The sequence below is a fragment of the Littorina saxatilis genome, linkage group LG12, assembly GCF_037325665.1.
Source record: "Littorina saxatilis isolate snail1 linkage group LG12, US_GU_Lsax_2.0, whole genome shotgun sequence".
Taxonomy (NCBI): Eukaryota; Metazoa; Mollusca; class Gastropoda; order Littorinimorpha; family Littorinidae; genus Littorina; species Littorina saxatilis.
Window position 1 is genome coordinate 39532009 of NC_090256.1, and position 20212 is coordinate 39552220.

At 44.1% G+C, this 20212-nt stretch overlaps 1 protein-coding gene across 1 annotated transcript in view; it reads right to left on the reverse strand.

Annotated features, from left to right (window-relative positions):
• LOC138981925 (integrin alpha-4-like) overlaps nt 1-20212 on the reverse strand; it is an 84516-nt gene that overhangs the window by 32917 nt on the left and 31387 nt on the right. The gene's annotated exons all lie outside the window — the stretch shown is intronic.

The window sequence follows — 20212 nt, forward strand, 5'->3', positions numbered from 1 at the left end:
ATTCGTAGAAAAATCGCAGTTCTTGACTCTTTGGGTGCAAGTCAATGAAACTTGGTAGTTCTTCTAACGGATAGCTGCCTGAGGTATGACTAAAAGCCCCAGGGGCTCCGTGCACCTGGATTTGACAAGTTCAGTACCTTTAAAGGATATGTCAGTGTGAAAGGAATGTCTACAGTGGAACCCCCTTTTAATTTAAGACCTCCACATCTGAGAGTGAGAAATCAGGTCTTAAAAAGGAGTGAGTCTTAAAATGGGGGTCATTTACAGAGGTTATGAACAAAAAGTCAGGGTCTTAAAAGGGAGTAAGTCTTAAATTGGGGGGTCTTAAAAGGGGGGTTCCACTGTACTTGTAATGTAAGACCTCTGCGGTGATTAGACTCCTCCAAAATAAGGGACATGTTCTGCTGCCCCTTGGTCTACATGTATTGTGAAAAAATATTCCAGTAATTGAAAGACATCTGATAGGGTCACTTTTGGTTGGTCCTGAAGTTGGCATGTTGTGAAAGGTACCACTGTGTGTCGTACAGCACAGCCAGCCTGAGAGAGTTCAGTATGCAGAGCAGATCACTGAGTGTAGATTGTATATATATATATATACAGTATTTAGTCTATGGACCATTTCGAAGCTGGGTTGGGAGAGGGGAGGAAGAGATAGCAGACTCTCTGTTTCAGCGCATGGCGTGACACCGCCAGACGCATGGCGTGACACCGCCAGACGCGTGAAGATTTTCTAAATGGTCGCTAGGTTATATTGAGGATGTGAGGTGTGTGTGAAACTGAAAGAGAGAGGGAGAGAGATTGTGTCCCGTTTAATCATTGCCTAAAAATGCTATGTCTTTTAAATCTGTGAGACCTGCTTGGACTGAAAATTAAAAATTATATGGTTGAGTGAAGATTTTATGTTGATCTGTACTAATTTTGTGATTGTGTCTGAAGACTGACAGTTAGAGAGACACCTGTACATAAGCGCCCCCTCCCCCCCCCCCCCCCCCCCCACACACACACACACACAATGTATACAGGCTTTTACGATCAGTTGCTAATGTTGTTCACATTTGCTTTTTTCATTGACAAACATGTGTTGTACTTCCGGAAAGTGGACCACCTTGTTATTGCTCCCTTTAGGGTAAAAAAAAGAAAGGGAGGCGACTGTTGGGAAAACCCTCAATCATGTGTACAACAGATGTTGGAATCAAAATGGTGACAAGCACAAACACAGGCACATTATAACGGATCCTGTCAACCTTTTGCTTTGCAAGACTATGGGTCTGAAAAAAGCCAAGCATAAAGAAGTGAAGAAAGCAAAAAGACGAGGGCCTTTGACTGATGACAAAAGAGTGCTACACCAAAGGCATTCTTCCTAAAATAACAACAGTTTAGTGCACAGCTGAGACTAACCATACACATTTTTTTTCAAAGGTATTGAGATTAAAACCACACACACACGCACAGAGGCTGTGAAATGCCTTTGAAACAGAGTTTCTGTGTGAGGTATGGATGGAAATGTGTCTGATTAAGGGCAGGTGGGCCAGTGCAAAATTGACCAAATCGTTCAAAACACTGTTTTGGGTATTTTAGCAGATTATGTTTCCATAACATACCTATCATCCATGTGTGTCGGTGTTTTTGTCAAAAGTGTCCTATTTATCTGTCAATAAAGACAAAATGTGAACATGTGTGGCATTGATTGTCTTCTGTAGTCGATATTCCCCCGCCAAAAAATGTCTCATTTCAAAGGCTAGTTACAGCTTTGTCCTCAGCAAAACAGTGCATTCACGACACACGAAACTGCGCAGCAGCTCTTGACCTATAACATGACATCAGTGTTTTGATGAATGTTCCATTCACTCAGCCACTTGTCCGTTGCAAAGGCAGCAATCGTAATCGAACGGAAATGTCCTTATTTGGAAGGTACTCGACATCCATTGGTTCGTTTCATAAACCGAAATCGGGAACCAGTTTACTTTGTGAGTGCGCATGCTCAGCTTACGAATTTTGCATACGGAAACTACCGAAGAGACTCTCGGCCATGACGGGAACACCCGAAGTTCACTCGGTTTTACAACATCCTGGTTACACATCAAACGATCGGTGACAACCGAAAGCGAATTTTTCCTTGAGGAACAACCTTTGATACGATAACAATGGCTCGAAATAAGAAAGAGGACAATGTCTTTATTAGTTCGGTTAGCAACAACAAGTAGTTCCGCTGGTACTAGGCCAAAGTTTGGATTCTGTCGGTGTTTCCGATACAGAGGAAAGCTTTGATCTCCACGCAGATCCACAGGTCGCCATTTCCGAACACGCCATGCAGCACACTTTTTACGTCTCGGCACTGGCTTGCTTTGCGCTGAATTTGAGTCAGTTTCTGTGCAGTATCTCCTCGACAAGCAAGTTGAGCATTTGCTACGCAAAAAAACAAAAACAAAGACAGGAGAAAGTATCCAACATCAGTCAGATTATCGGTAATGTTTGCTGGGCCTGCCATTTCCCGAACGAAACTGGATCAGCAACTGTTTGTATCAATCTGCACTTTCGTAAATTCCGTCACTGTCTTGACGAACTGTGTCATTTTCTTCACCGCGATACACAGTTCATTGCGAAGAGCTTCCTCAGTAAATCGTTCAGATTCCACGTACGATTTGTTGTCAAAAAACAACTCAAACGAAAGTTTCAAACTCATCATCCTCCATCTTGCTTGTCGAAGCATCAAAGTATGTATCGATGTAAAAACAAAAGCAGAAAACTTCGAGGAAACTAACAAATCGACGAGATAACGGAAGGAAATAAGTCTCGTTCTGGCTCAAGTAAGTTACCGTTAAAAATACCGTTATTCTCGCATGCAAATACAAACGAGAATCGGGTCATTGATACACGTTTAGCGCTGGGGCAGTATCCCCATGCTGGTTGACAGAGGGAAAGAAGGGATGGACGCATAAATTCTCTGCTGGCGTGCTAAAGGCTAAGTAGTTTGCAATTCAAATAAACTAAGCTGTTCATTCATAACACAGTTTTGTCCTTGTGTGTCTGTTTCAATAGTGTTTCTGTGGTGTTCAATCTTCAATGTCGTTTTTCTCAGTTCAGCCATTTTGCCTACGGTTACCTCTTGGGTTACGCGATTTCTCTGGCTGTAATTTAGCTAGAGCAATATTTTCTTTTGTAGTTTGTGCAGAATATAACATTCTGGGGGATTACGAAGGGATTTTGCTGAAATTTTATTATAGTCATATCCAGATTATTTCAAAAAATAATTTCGCAAGCGTTACCCTAAAGTTTGACAGTTGTAACAAAGAAGTGTTCCTAACTCCAAATATAAATATAATAAACAAGATCTGCTTCGTAATCCCCTAGAGCATACCCAGAAGGATAAAATAAAACAATAATTAGAAGTGTGACAATCACATCTGATGAAAATCCGTGTATCTCCTGTACTCCACTTTTGTCTGTATTTTGACTGTTTTTGTCGCGTAAAACAAAAACCAGCAACCGAAAATACAAAAAGTGACTATTCTTTGTCATCATTTGTTCATTTCTTTCATAAAATAACATTCAGACACAATAAAACATTCAAAATTAAAAAAAAGGTAGTGCACTGGCCCACCTCCCCTTAATCACGCGTGATACTTTTTGTTTTTTACAGATAACCTTTACACTAATGCTGCACTGATAACCATTTAAAGATGATACTAACATTAACATGTCGTGCAAGCAGAAAAAAAATGAAGAAAAGTCACTGGCCTAAAAATCATTAAAAGAACAAGAACAAATTTATTGAGGGTTCGGTTAGAATTATTTTCATGGCCACTTGCACACCATTTCCACTTCACCATTTACATAAGTAATAACAATTATGACAAAAACTGAATGACTAAAAAGGAAAAGACTGTCAGTCGACCCCCAGCAACATTTGTAAAATCAACCTACAACCTACCAATCCACCTCAGGATCTGGATCCCCACGGGATGTTGGTCAAGGGATTTAAAGCACAGGAGCCGATTTTGGCTATACATGATGCGGGGTGTGCGCATTAAAACAGACCTCTTCGCACATGGTCGTTGATTTTCTAGTCCCATAAAATATATATATATATATATATAAAACATCAGAAATTGTGAAAGAAACAATTGAAAGTCAGCAGAGACTTTCTTCCGAGATTTGTTAAAATCTCTTAGCAGAGATAGAGAGAGAATTAAGTATCCCTTCACAGACAGCCTATTGGGAGCATCAGACCCTCCTCAAGGGGGACCGAGATTTACAGAGCAAAGTCCCTTTGTGGGGGACGTATCGCAAGGTAATCTAGTCCTGAGGAGGACCATTGTATTTGTACCTAGACCAGACACGTGTTTCGACACTATTGTGTCTCATCAGTGGTCAGGTGGTACTGATGGCGAGAGTTGTCAACCCATGGTATCCAACTAAGAAGCAAACCATTCTCTGAATGGTAGCTTCTGTTGGCATGGGAGACTACCCTCATCTGACAACCCCAAGAGGATATCTGTGAAGGGAAACACTTTGATTTAAGGCCAAAGTGTAGAATTGATATTTATTAAGAAAGAATTTAGAAATTTAGACAAGTTTTAACCAAGAAATTAGGTTAAAACAAGGGAAATTTGAAAAAGCCTAAAAGGAGGTAACTCTGTACCAGCCTGCAGATCCAGAAATGGATACGCGAACAAGTTAGACTAGTGTCTGTGTGTCTGTGTGTCTGTGTATCTGTCTGTGCGCGATGCACGGCCAAAGTTCTCGATGGATCTGCTTCAAATTTGGTGGGCATATTCAGGTAGACCCGGGACACGACACAACCTGGTCGATATTTCAACACGTGCTCTCAGCGCGCAGCGCGGAACCGATTTTGGTTCCACCTCAGCTATTTTGGTTCCACCTCAGCTACCAGGGCCCCCATACCGACACACCAAAGCCAAAGTTCTCGGTGGATCTTTTTCAAATTTGGACACCGTATTCAGCTACACCCCGGACACAATATCATCGATGAGATATTTCAACACGTGCTCTCAGCGCGCAGCGCTGAAATGATTTTAGTTTTTGTGTTCATTTCACCATTATAAGTAACTCTTCCTTATCTTCTCATCTTCTCCAAGTTTTCAGCGTTTACCTCCCTTCCTTCGTTTGGTGCACTTTTGTGTGACAAGGAGCGTCTTCGGATATTCCCGGCGTTCTGTTACTGTTACTATTTTTAGAAGGTCAACGCAGTGTCCAGAACGTAAATTGGACCCGTAAATTATCCTCACTGTCAAAGTGCAAAGGTCGAATCAATTTATAGCCGCGCGAAAAATACACTGTCATCTATCTCTCTATAGATACGGCTTCTCTGTGTTTTTGTGTGTGTGTGTGTGTGTGTGTGTGTGTGTCTCTATGTGAGCAACACCTGTGCATTTTTCAGTTCTGTTTGTGATGTGGTCTGGCGGCTTTTGTGTAATTTTATGTCGTGAATGTCGTGTTCTGTCACGTGCATGTCATGTCACACTCAGCACGAGTAATTCACTGCAGTTGCTGGCCCGTAGAGTGCGTTCTTTCACAAGCAAACATGCTGATTACATAGCGACTGCTTTAACGCACCTCGAGCTTACATAGCCAAGTCAGTGCTCAAATAGCGATTTTCTCCCGAATTCCTGAGGGTAAAGGGGGACAATCACATTTTCGTTGTGTCTTAAACACACGACACAGCTCCCTCTGCTCTTGGCGTGGGTCCAGAAAGGGGGCTAGCTGCCCTTGGTGGCGTTCCCACTCGCCCTGCAGGAGTCCTCGTGATTCTCGGGAGAGAAGTGAAAGTCGCTAGAGGGGTGAGCTTCAGCTCACTCTTTGTCTAGGGACGCTTTTGTTACCCTGCTTTTATCCTGCCTTTTTAACCCTGAGCTGTTTGGCTTGTTTTTTCTTGGTGACCGTACCGTACCTTGTAAGTGATGAGCCAAGTTGCTAAACACAAACTGCCAAACACCACCTTTGCTGATAGGCGGGAAACGTTCATCTGGGTAGATAACTACCTTCCAACGGATACCACTGCTCTGAGGGAGCAAGATTGGTCCCTTAATATGGACCAAACAGCAAGCGGTTCTGACCGCGCCCCAGATATTCCCATGGAATCACTGAATGAGACTGACCGGGCCAGCCGGACTGGTCAGTCCCCAAAATCCAAACAGCTTAATAAAGCAATCACCAATGAGAAAACCAGCATATCTTCTCCTTTCAAGAGAAAGAGATTGCGGGAGGACGACCCTGAGGGGGGGCAGAGCTCTCCGGAATCTCTTCTCTTCCGGGATAGCCCCCCACGCTCTCAGATTACTGATCATTTTGAGGAGGACTTCACCGAAGTCAATCGTAAGAAGCCCAAAAAGAAAAAGAAGCAAAAGGTCCTCTGCGAGGGTCCCCCTCTTCAGGGAAACACAGGTATTTCCCATGCAACATCTGCCCGGGGGGTCGACACCTCCCAACCCCTAACTGAATCACAAGAAAACCAGACAACTCAACAGCCACTACCACCTGCCAATACACACACACACACAAAACAAAGACCCCGAAGAAAACTTCTTTACCAACCCAAGCAACCTCCTCCCTCCTTCTTAGAGTTCCCCGTGGTGGTGCAGGACCTGAAGGAGGGCCCTGCAACATTGCAGGGACTCGGCCTCAGGAGGAAAAAAACTTTTGACCTTGCCATCGGCGAGGTCAAAGAAATACGCATGCTGGCAGCTGGGAGCGTCCTGGTAGGGTGCTCCTCAGCATCACAACAAAACAAGCTATTGAGGCTGGACTCGATCGGCGGCATCAAAGTGAAATGCCACCGTCCGGAGGTAACAACCGAAGGTGTCATTAAACGCATACCCACAATACATTCAGGAACAGACCTGTCTGAGATGGCAGTGGGCGTGCGCGTCCGGATGGAGGATGGGAGTCTTGTAGAAAAGGGCCCCTCCTCGGTTCGATCTTTTCGCCGTCTTCTCCTTAGGGATGGGAAACCGTCTCAGGCGGTCCGTGTCACGTTTACAACGGCAATTCTTCCAGACAGCGTCGTTCTGGAGAGTGAGGTGTACGGCGTCGAACCCTACACTCCTCCAGTGCGGCGCTGTACGAAGTGCCAGAGACTATCGCACCTAAAACAACAATGCAAATCAAAAGTGCAGATCTGCCCCCGATGTGGCTCCAAGGGCCACGACGGAGCGACGTGCACCAAGGCCAAACATTGCGTAAACTGCAAGGGCGAGCATTCCGCCGCTTATCTTGGATGCCCGGAAATGAGACTGAGGCTGCAGGCCAATAAGATCAGGTCGGCAGCATACATACCATATTCTGAGGCCCTGGATCGGGCGCGGCGCGAGCTCGCCAAACAACAAAATAAAACAGCGACTGCCCCAGCGGAAATGAGGGACTCCTTCTGGCGTCCCCCTCCGCAACCGATCCGGCGGACCTCAACCCCCCGGTCCGGGTACTCTTTGGCTGTCCAGAGACCCCCCCTGGGTGGGCAAGTAAATAAAATACAAGAAATCAAAAACAAAATGACCGAACATGACAATACACTCCTTCAAGTTCATGCGGACAGTTCTGCTGCAACCGCGAAGCACCAAACAACTTCGCAAAATCCAAATCCTGGCCCCCAGGCGCCCTGTAAGTCTCAGACGGCTCGGGCAGAGGCGCCGCTTCATGGGACCCCCGGGTTAAAGGCCTCCCTCCTACGCAAAGCCCAGAACAGGAAGGAGGACTCGAAAGAAGAGCAGCTCTTCGAGAGGTTGATGGGGAGAATGGAGGAGGGATTGGCCCAGAGATTCAGAGAATACAAACTTAAAACTGAACAGGAAATAAAGCAGCAGATGAGGGAGGAGCAGGAGAAGGCAGAGCATGAGCTAGCCGACGCTGCACTAGATAAGCTAAAAACAGGAGAGCAATATGCAAATTTAAATGAACAACAAAGAGGCCTTCAAGGTTTCATCGAGCAGTGCCTCGGCTTCATGGTTAAGGCCAGACAGATGCAGAGTCCTCTCGACCTGATCGACTCCCTCTCAGCTACATACACACAACTCTCCAACACCAAGGTTGAACGCTTCATTCCGGGCGGCGCCACTCTGGCGCTGGGCGCCCTTGCTGGTGCCAAGCAGTTGTCCGTGACGGATATGAAAGCTGTTAAAACCACTTTTTAACCTATTTTAAATCTGCCCTTTAACTTACCTTCTTTGTGCGTGTTAAAATGGCTGAACAAGGTGAAAGCGGTCACGGATTTATCATATTACAGTGGAACTGTCGCTCTATCAACTCTAACTTCTCTCAGCTATATAATTATATATCAAATCACTCTGCTGACATCTTAGTTATCCAGTCAGTCAAGAGAAAACGCTCCCTACTGCCTTCTATAGATGGTTTTGACTTCCCTCCCATAGTAGAGCAAAAGGGCTCAGGGCAACTCATTCAAACAGCTATTTATCTAAAGTCTTCCTTAAATTACAAACCCTTTGCACCTCTCATCCCTAGTTCAGAAAATCTCAGTACATGTGCTGTTGAAATCGAAATAAAAGGATCCAAAAACCTCAACATAGTTAACATATATTACCCCCACGGGTGTAATAAAAAAGGAACTACCGACTGGCTAAAATCCCTGGATCATAGCAGGGCACACTGGTGCGTGATGGGTGATTTTAATAATCACCACCCTCTGTGGGACTCTGCTAACCCTAGATACAAACATGCCAATAGCAACCTTGCTGACGTCATTTTGGAAACTGACTTTTGTATACTAAACGATGGCTCGGCAACCAGACTTCCAGACAGAGCTGACCATTCCCCGTCAGCAATCGATCTCTCCCTTTGCTCAAATGCCATAGTCACTGACATCGACTGGAACGTTTTCCCGGACGCCCTCGGCTCCGATCACTTACCCATTGTTCTTACCTTCCGCCACTTCGCCCCTAATCGCAATAACTCGGAGGTCAGAAAAAAGTACAATTACAAACAGGCAAATTGGGACAGCTTCCGTGCGGAGCTCGAGGGTGTCAGGGAGGAAACTCTCCTTACGGATGACATCGAAGCCTCTTACAATAACATACGTCAATGTATACTCACTGCTGCCAATAATCACATTCCGCTTAAATCAGTAAATCCTAACTGTAAGGCCAAAAGGAATGAGTGGTGGAATGCAGACTGTGATGAAGCCTTGGCAAACAAGCGATATCACATTAGGACATATCTCAGGCACTGCTCAGACGCTAACTTCACGAATATGAAGTCAGCTGAAATACAATTTAACCAGATCACCGCTGAGGCTAAACTTCAAAACTGGGAAAACTTTGTCCACAAAGAAACTAAAGATTACAAAGACTGTGGCAAAATCTGGAAGAAAATCCGCAGATTTAAATGTAGATACAGAACTAAAGAAAAGCCACTACTATCGGGTGATAAAATGACCACAACTGACTCTGAAAAGGCAAACCTATTAGCAGATACCTTTGCCAAAAATAGTCAATCAAAATCCCTAGATACTGAACGACTCAATTATAGGTTAGATCAGGAGAAGGGTTTCACATACCCCCCAGATGACAACCAGTTGCCTATAAACTGCATGTTTAAGGCAAAAGAAGTCCAAAACGCCATCTCTTCTGTGAAAGACCCAAAAAAATCCACAGGTTTAGACCCAATATCATATCACATGATAAAACATCTACCACCTAACTTTGTTAAGTTGCTCACTCAGTTTTTCAATCTATGCTGGTTAAAGGATACTATCCCCGCAGCGTGGTCAGACTCACAAGTAGTAGCAGTATTGAAGAGCGGAAAACCGGGCAATCTACCTGGCAGTTACCGCCCCATATCACTAACCCCCCACCTCAGCAAGATCTTTGAGCGTGTGGTGAACCAGAGGCTGGAGTTCCACCTCAATAAACACAATATCATTCCTACATGCCAGGCAGGTTTTAGGCAAGGTCGTTCGTGTGCGGACCACATTGTGCACGTCACTGAAAAAATCAAAAAGACCTTGGCACATAGTAATAATTCTCTTCTTGGAACCTTCTTTGATATTAAATCTGCGTACGACAGCGTCTGGCATGCTCGTCTACTCCTAAAACTCGGCAGAATCGGTGTCTCTGGCCACATGTACCAATTCATCAAAAACTTCATCAGCAATCGCAAGATGTCTGTCCGAGTGGGCTCTTCGGTGTCCGAAACCCATGCGCTGGACATGGGGGTTCCCCAGGGCAGTATCATCGCGCCAAACTTATTCAGCATCATGCTCTATGACATTACTTCTGTTAAGGTTGACGGTGCCAGTGTACTTCTGTATGCGGACGACCTCGCCTTAATAGACACTAATAGACCACGCCATAACAGAGTTACCAACACTGTTGACTTATCTTCTTACCAAACTAAAATCGACAACCTCTGTCAATATATGTACACCAACGGCTTCCAACTAGCCTCAAATAAAACAGTCTTTCTTGTTGTCTCCCGTAGACAACTGTACAGGAACTGCAGTATAAAGATAGGTTGCGATATTATCAAACCGAGCTCAGAAGTTAAGTTCCTCGGCGTTATCATCGATACCCGACTTAACTGGACCAGTCATATCGAACATCTGATCAATAAGGCCAACAAGGATCTTTATATCATACGCTACCTGGCGTCCCAATCCTGGGCCAGAGGACGTAAGTGTGTTACAGAGGTAGTGCGGGCATTAATTCGCCGTCTCGCCTCCTTTACGGGTGCGAAGCTTATTTCGCGACGCGCCCGGCGCTCATGAAAAAACTGGCTATTATAGAGTGCAGGGCGCTCAAAATAGCTCTGGGACTCTCCCAACAAGCGAGTAAGAGTCGAGTCTACAGCGAGTGTGGGTGGCTGCCCCTTGTGGATGAGATAAAACTCCGTTCAGCTCAGTATGCTGTCAGAGCCCACGCAGTAGAGAACTCTGCCTGCGAGGTCCTGACAGACTTTTTTCCTCAGCACCAAAATTATGAGGCCAACACCAAACATAGCACTCAACTCTTGGCCAAAACGCTACCCTTATCCGACACAGTAAACCGCATTCTAGCCGATAGCGGGGTGAAGGTCAGTGAGCTGGCCAGGGTCCCCCCGCCCTCCTACCCGCCTTGGCTTGAGGAAACCCCTACTATCATATACGACAGTGAAGATAATACTACCAAAAAAGATAACCCCGTCTACCTAGCTACTGTTACAAAAGAAACCCTAAACTACAAATTCTCGGAGCATTTAAAAGTCTTTACTGACGGATCCAAATTTGCAGACGGCAGCGTTGGCTGCGCCTTTGTGATCCCAGATCTCAAAATCTCAAGGAAATATACTCTTAATAAAGACATCTCCATATTCTCAGCCGAGCTATTTGCCTTGCTCATGGCATGCACTTTTATAAATGACCTCCCAGTCACACCGCGTGCGGTAGTTTTCTGCTCTGACTCGCGCTCTTCATTACAAGCTCTGCATCGAAACACATCAAATCGGGCAGAGCTACAAAGAGAAATCCTCTTTATATGTCACCAGTTAATCTCATCCGGCACATCCGTATCATTTCTCTGGGTCCCCTCTCACGTAGGGGTCCGGGGAAATGAACTGGCGGATGTCGCTGCCAAAGAAGCGGCAGAATCTAGCCCAGCTAACACTAACATCGGCTACTCAGTAACCGAGTTCTACAGTAAAATCCGTAAACTCATTCGAAGTCAGTACGTAACATCTCTGTCCTATCATCCCATTGATATGAACGATCTACACCCCGATCTCCCAACAAACCTCCTCACTATCTTCAGACGCCTCCGTGCCGGCGGCTGCCGCTTCCATATCTTTAACAAGTCCTGCCATTGTGGAGAACCCTATTCATTTCAACACATTTTCGCTCCATGCGCTACAAATAGAATTACCTTTAAAACCTTATATGAGCATATTCAGCTCCATGGTCTGAGTCCCCAGGATTATTTGCGCAGTAGCAGTTCTCTAGGCTGGTCACACAGCTTGCTGCTGTGCCGACTGGTCAGGGACTCGGACATGGGGCTGTGGGTATAACTAAGCCCAGATTATCACATCAGCGTGTTTCAGTTTGAGGTCGAGTGGCTCCCGCCATCCCTCCTGATTCCAGCGACTACCTTCTAGACAACATATCCTCACCCAAGGCCCACTAGTCGCCAAACTGTACATATTGTTTTTATTACCACGGCCTTCGTGGCTTACATCTTAATCCTTTTATTTGTAAAAAGTTTTGAGATTTATTGTTCGTGTTCCTCTTACTTGCTCATCTATTTGGTTTTATTGGTGATCCTGAAAGGTTCCACTTTTTAACTCGATTTGAAATTAAAAAAAATAATATTACAAGCCCGTTATTCAAGATATAGAATACAGACTTATAATTCTTACCAAGAAACATCTTAACTACTTTTCATTTTAACAAATTCCACAGAGCATTATCAACTCAACCCCACCCCCTGCCCTCCTCTCCTTATTTTTTGTTTCTTTCTTTCCTCTTTTTGAAAGCGGACAAACACTCAAGTCCTTAATGGCTCAAAACCGTAGGACTTTTAATATTAATTTTAACGTAATTTTATGTACTGGCCTTCCTTTCAGAAGCTCTAACTTGCTCAGTCCTGTTTGAGTGGAGTTCGCCTCCAAAGGTGATGAACACGGTTACATTCGTCGACAAGGATGGGACTCGATATGGTCAGGAATGGCATTATGGCCACTGAATCATTTTCGTGCTGTTCCCATTCCACGAATCTGGGAGGGACCTAAGCTTGGCGAGCTTGGCGGGTCCATTGTTCGGACCCGGCGAAGCCGGCGTACGGCTCTAAGTACTTCTTCCCGGCGAAGCCGGCTACCCGGCGAAGCGGGTATTCATTCTAGTATATATATATATATATGTACAGCTTGAAGTTAAAACTTTCTATCATATCAGCCTTCAAAAGCAAATGAAAGGCACCAACTCTAAGGTTGTATACCTGTGTAGAGATTACATATGGCTCATTAGCGAGGTAACCCCCCCCCCCCCTGCTACCTAGAGGCTTTCAGAACTTGAGGCTTTTTAAAAGATGGGTTTACTGGCACATGCACTCGTGTGTGTTTGTGCGTGCGTGTGTGCGTAAACTCATCCATTTTTTATTTGAAACGACATCTCAAACCAGTGTCGGTGGCCTTCCCGGAATCGGCTGATCCACGCTAAAGATGACGCGGAAACCAACCCTTGAAAAGCGTCAAGCAGTATTTCCTGGAAGGAAACTCCTTCTCGTAAATGTCAGCGGCTATACTTGTCACCGATGTGATTAGTGACTAAAGTAGTCAAAGCAGATGTCTCTGGTCAAAGAAAAGAGCCCGGGTTTGAGTAAAGGACCTGAAAGATGTATACCAGTATACAGGTAAAACGGCGATAAGAAAAGAAGGAAAAACAGTTGGGGAAAGTATCAATATGGTCTTCTTCCAAGTGGTAATTATCAGTTAATTAGACAATGGCTTTTTGCAGTGCAAAGGTTAGTATGTCGCTATCAACATCTAATACGTTCCCCTCCCCACCCCCCACATCTCTCGATCGCTCTCTCCACCCAACCCGTCCAGAAAATGTGCCGTAACCGGGATGACTCTTGGAACTATTGGCAATACAAACATAGATGTATCCGTGGCCGCGAACGCCGCGCGCGCGCGCGTGTGTGTGTGTTTGCCAGTGCGTGTGGGTGTTTGTTCAGATTCAGTGCAGAGTGTCTGTCTGTCTGGCTGTCCATTCGTGTATAGGTCGATGTATAATGTTTGTCTGAGACCACCGAGCTTAGAGCTAGGGCAGTGTTTTGAGACGCAGTCAGGCGCACTGGTATGACAATGGATTGTTACCACGGCACCACACTAACTCAACCCCCCCTCCCCTCATCCACACGCCCCCCTTAAAAACAACATCAATAATAAATACAACACACTCACACACACACACATACATACACACACACTCAAGAAAAAACTGAAGAAAATATAGGGGGCAGAGAGAGAGAGAGCGAGATAGATTCTAAGAGGAAAAAGAAGACGAAGAACCATAACAAGTAAAGTCAACACACGCATGTTAGCCATCGTAAGACCATCGTAAGACCATCGTAAGACCATAAGTCCAGCGTTTAGCGCCGACCAGAGCCAACAAGCCGTAATGAACAGTCAAGGTTTGTTTGTTTGTTTGCTTAACGCCCAGCCGACCACGAAGGGCCATATCAGGGCGGTGCTGCTTTGACATATAACGTGCGCCACACACAAGACAAAAGTCGCAGCACAGGCTTCATGTCTCACCCAGTCACATTATTCTGACACCGGACCAACCAGTCCTAGCACTAACCCCATAATGCCAGACGCCAGGCGGAGCAGCCACTAGATTGCCAATTTTAAAGTCTTAGGTATGACGTGACCCGGCCGGGGTTCGAACCCACGACCTCCCGATCACGGGGCGGACGCCTTACCACGAGGCCAACCGTGCCGGTAACAGTCAAGGTGAGCCAGGCTCCTCTCGGTAACATCAACCCCAATCCCCACCTCCACCCTCACCTGCGGAGTCTAGACCTCCTCCCCTTTAAATACCGCTGTTTCCTGATTTTCCAGATTGTCTGTTCATAACGTTTGCAAATTTACTTCTATATTTTTACACTAAATCACCTGATTTTCTTCTCCAGATTTTTAGAAGTCCGAAGACTTAAAAGTTGTTGGTTTTTTTTTATGCCGGACGGACACTATACCTGGGCTAGTTTTGGCAGGCACTGAGAAAGGTCAGACTGAATCTTTCTTTTCCACTCAGCAAAATGGCGAAGGTCATGTTTGGTGATTAATATTGTACTGTAAGGTAACGTTTTACTATGGAAGTACAACAAATACCTTTGCCTTTCACCCCCGCAAAACCCAAACCCCCAGTATCTTCATTTACCAACCGATTCGAGTCACGGTCGCCTTTCCGGACCACAAGATAAGTAAAGGGCAATGCCGATCTGTCAGTATAATATTGCCTGTGAAAGTTCTATGCAAGGAGTAAATGTTCAGCTAAGGTATTCTCATCTTGTTAGTTTTCTATTTTTGTAATTTTTTTTTTAATCAAAGCAGGTGTCGAGATGGACTAGTTTGTCGAGATAGACTAGTCTAATTTAAAACAGAAAATGAACGAACATGAATTTGAGAGAATAAATTTGATGTGCAAGACACACAGTTTATTTACTGAACAAACCCTAATTCTACCCACCTTACAGCTCTAGGACCAGTGGTGGTAAGAGCGAAGGGAGGGTGAATGTTTATAGTGTGCGACAGGCACTGTGCGGTCTACGCGTGTGCGCGAGATAACAGCCCTGATAAGATATGTCAGCAGAAGCTCGAGTTGAGGGTGAATGATGGTGGTTAGAGTTTCAAGGGGGATGTCCGCTATGCCTTGCTTTTGCAATTTCTTCAACAGCGTCGGGGTGGAATGTTTTAGATTGAATAGTGCTGTTCAAGCAGAAAGTGTGTTACGATAAACACTTGTAATTTTCTTGACCTGTCTAGCTGCTATTAATTATGTTTTTCTTGACATGAGCGTAAAAACGTGTTTTTCGTGTGAAATTCAAAATTGTGTACAACAGGCAAAGATTCATTTTCTATGCGACCCACCCCGATTAATATCTGTTATTCTCACAAAGAGGGTTGTGTTGATTAAAAATGTCATAAAAAGCCCATGTTGCTTTGAACAACAAATTGATCGGTCAGTCGAAAATCAGTTAATGTGTCAGATAATGGTTTGTGTGTGTGTGTGTGTGTGTGTGTGCGTGTGTGTGTGTGTGTGTGTGTGTGTGTGTGTGTGTGTGTGTGTGTGTGCTCTCAGAATCTGGGAGTGGTTTAACATGCTGGAAAATATGGAAGAAAATGAACAGAGGCTGAGAACAATCTAATTTGTTTACTTACATCAAGAAAAAGTCTATAATGATACACACAAACCACAGAAAGAATCTAAAGTCTGAGGAGCACAAAACACTGAGCTTACACAGCAGAAGACTAAGTAATGTAAATATGACTAGCAAAGCAAGGTAACATCATGAACAAGGCCGGAGGGGGGGGGCAGGGTGTTTTAAAGTTCAAGTATAGGTGCAGAGATCTTGTTCAGGAAAAATACAACAACACGCGAGAACCACACCTGTCGTCTATTATTGTTAAGCAGGTTCCATCACTATGAAGACTAATTGTCTTCATGTAGAAATGATTGAAATTAGATCCGGTGTAACACGAAATTTTTACTCCACGAAAAATTTACTCCGGAGTAAATATTTCGTACGAAATTTTTACTCCGAGTACACTTTTCGTACGAGAAAAGAACTCCCCAAGGCACGAAAAAATTACTCCCTCCACGAAATTTTTACTCCCCATTTTTTTTACTTCCAGTAAAAATCTCGTACGCAAAAATGGGATGCGGGCGAAGGGATAATGCCAATAAGTGATCTTGCGCACACGAATGTCGCGCTACCATCCTTCCAGTCCTTCCACCACCAAGACTAACAGGGGACAAGGGAGTAACAATTTCGTACACCTGGCATGGGAAGTTAAATTGCTCGTGTTGGGTTGAAGTAATTTATTCGTTATTTATTCGTCAGGGGAGTAACATTTTTGAACGAAATGTTTACTCGGAACTCACCTGTCTTGGGGAGTAATTTTCTCGTGCAATGGGGGAGTGCTTTTTTCGTAAAGGGAGTAACTTTTTCGTACGAAATGTTTACTCCGGAGTAAAAATCTCGTGGGAGTAATTTTCTCGTGTTACACCGGCATGAAAACAACACATAATATCTGTGACGGTAGGTTGTGTATTCATGCAAAAATACAGTGAAGTAGAACATACCAAAAACATATACAGATATCCGTCTATCTGTTTGCATTCCACGTACAGGTTGATATAAAGATAGAAGTGTAATAAGCGAATTCATGGAATTGGGAACATGTATCGGCAAGATGAACTCGCAAATAAGCAGAATTTTTCTCTTTGTCGTAATTAACCTGAACATTGACTGAACAAAAAAATGAATAAAACCAAAACCAAAAGCATACAAATATGTACAGAGAAAGACTAGGCACATGACCAAGAATGAAAATGACATAAGATTTAAAAACTGAAAGGCGTAAAACCAAAAGAGAGAGAGAGAGAGAGAGAGAGAGAGAGAGAGAGAGACAGACAGACAGACAGACAGACAGACAGACAGACAGACAGACAGACAGACAGACAAAAAACAGAGAGAGAGATAGCGGGACGTGGGAGAGATTGTTTCAATCACCATTTAGTTGAGAGAATGTTGAGAACAATCAAGGCCAATCGATATGTGCATGTTACAAAACTGAACACAATGGATCGCTCAGTATCGGGAAACCATAATACATAAAATATAAAAACATACAATGCAGAAAGCAAACTTCACTTACTTCTCATCATTGTCTGCTGGCTAGGTCTATCAGTATGTTACAGTTAATCTGTGAAACCAGGGAATACGCGTATTAACTAGGTAATTATATGAATTAACTGACGGAAAAAAAAGTTAATTCATGTGTACATTACCTAAAATAGTTTAGTAAATACACGTATTCCCTGGTTTCACAGATTAACTGTAACATATATAACTGAGTCCCAAGAAGGAACATGTAAACAAACGAATTACACAGCAAAAATAACTCCGGCCTCTGCGCCTGTGCCAAAAGCTGAAAATCTCTCTGATGTGTTGTGTCTTTAATTTCTAGGAAAATGTGAAGCCCCACACCGTGTTGGCACAAATTGTCATAGCAAGAAGAACCTGCTATGTCACTCACTAGGTCTTTGTGGGGCCCTAGAGCCTTTTCTGTCACAGTAGAATATATGAGTTTAGGCAAGTGAGCACACTGACCATACAAAAGTATACCAGATGAATATTCTGCCACGGCTTGTCGTTTGCTGTCTCTATTAATGACAAAGTTGCAGGAATCAATCCAAACAGTTTGAATTTTATAAAGCGACACAAGACTATCAAAACATCTGCGTTTACTCTCTAGGAGAACGTCGTAATGCAGCTCAGCAAAGTCGGGATGTTGCCGTTGGAAATGTAGTTCAAATTCTTTGACTCGCTGCCACTCCTTATCACTAAAGTTTTCGCTTTTCGCATAATCTTCTTCTTCTTCTTCTTCTTCTTTTCGATCGCCGATCACACTTGGAGTCCAGATCTTGAGATATAATTAGTGGTCCTCTGCAGCGCAGCCACTGGCCCGTACAGCTTGTTGTGCAGGGACTCCGGCATTGGCCAGATTTCCTCTCTCAGCACCTGGTGGTTCCTGCAGTCTCGTAGGATGTGGGCCGTGTCCTGCTCTGCTTCCCCACAAGAACACATGGGGGAGGGCACAACATGCAGCTTCCCGTGGAGATGCTGGTTAAGTCTGTTGTGTCCCGTTCTCAGGCGGAAGATGACCACCTGCTGTGGTCTGGATAGCAGGTGGTAGCTGTCCTGTGGCTGGGGCGTCCTGTGCAGAGACTTAATGATGGTCTTCATCTCTGTCAGGCTCACAGGGTTGTTCTCTTGCTCATCTTCTGCACCCAGCTTTGCCATCCTGTCCGCCTCTTCGTTTCCTTGTACACCACAGTGGGAGGGGATCCATTGCAGTACTGTCCTCAGGCTTTTGATGTTGTGTAGAGCGTGTTCCAGCTGAGGCAGTTTGCTACTGAATCTTCTAAACCACTCACTTCAGAGTCTAAAATGGGTGCATAATCCTGCAAAACGGGTTCTAACAATGGACTATGAAGAGGAGTACTACCAACTGTTTTGTAAAATGAAGCGAAGTTTCCATACAGTGAAGAACTGAAGCCATCGTTGTTTGACTCTTCTTTGCTTGCTGTCAACAGACACTTCTCAACTTCTTTAACAACATCCGCACACAATGACAGGTTATCTGAACACTGACAACAGTACCTTAAAATAGCTCTGAAAGATATTAATAGTTTTCCGGTTGTATCTGTGCACAATGAATTCTTTTTATTTTTGAAGTAGACCTTCAAATTATCCTTACGGCTGACACGATCACGGTTAGGTTCTTTCAATAACAGCGTTTCATGAAATTTATCAAAAGAAATCCAGGTGTTCTCTCCAAATACTACACACTCAAGATGACTCAGTGAAGGGACGCTTTGCAGTGAAGCCATCTGGGCAAATCTCCGATGAATATAACTGAAAACAAAGATAAAGAGTCGTTAGGAAGTTGTTCCTGTGGAGAGAAAAAAAAAGTCTAATAAACCTAATGCCGTCTAATAACCAACATTTTATTTGCAAAGTCAGCATCTGTCCTCTACTGCGCTGTTAACCCGATTGAAAGTGCGCGTATGTGTTGTGCTATGTTGGGAGTTTTAACGAAAGTCTGTCGTCAGTTGTTTACAATTAACATTGCATTCACTCTAACTTATATGTGTAATAGCATATAAAAACAAAGGATATCTTCAGTGTTGGTGATAAATAAAACATGTGGACTTACCTTGATCCATGATGGTGATTGTGATTTTCACATCGCTGCAAAACTGTGTTCCCACGTGAAAAAAAGCGACGTTGCTTTCACGCTTCGGCCAAAATGTCAGGTGAACCAAAGTCAGTACAAAAAAAAAGAATTAAAACTTCACTTTGTCCGTATGTGTCGCTTTTTCTTTTCTTTTCTTTTCTTTTTATGCGGTAGATCCGAGTCCTAAAAAGACACAAGAATTAGCTAACACAAACAGCTTAAAAAAAAAAAAGCCACGACAATAACAGAGAATGCACACAGTTTCTGACAAACCACGTGTATGTATGAACAAGTCAAGACTGAATCAAAGATCTTGTATGCTACGCTATTAGCGTAGCATACAAGATCTTTGACTGAATGAGAATTCTGAATTTTCACGCTGTTTTGTGGTACGTAAAGGACCAGCGCAATAACCAGCTTGTAATGCTGAAAGGTTTGTATTTTTGTGTCAGCGTGCTCACATTGAGGTAGCATTCTGACTCTATGCATGGGGGTAGAGTGCGCGAGTCAGTGAAAGGGGGAAGGGAACATCTTATCTTCATTGTTTACTGATAAGCGGTATGGTTTTACCCCAGCGCAGCGCCTTGGCTGACACGAGTAAAAGAAACCAGACCACCCCTAATTATGGTACCGTTAGGAGTCTCCCTTCGAAGTCAGGAAATGCCTTCCTTTGAGTCCAGGGGTACTTAGTCCAGTCCCTGTAAATAAAAGGGACGAACAAGCAAGCACCCAGGCAGAATACCTAATG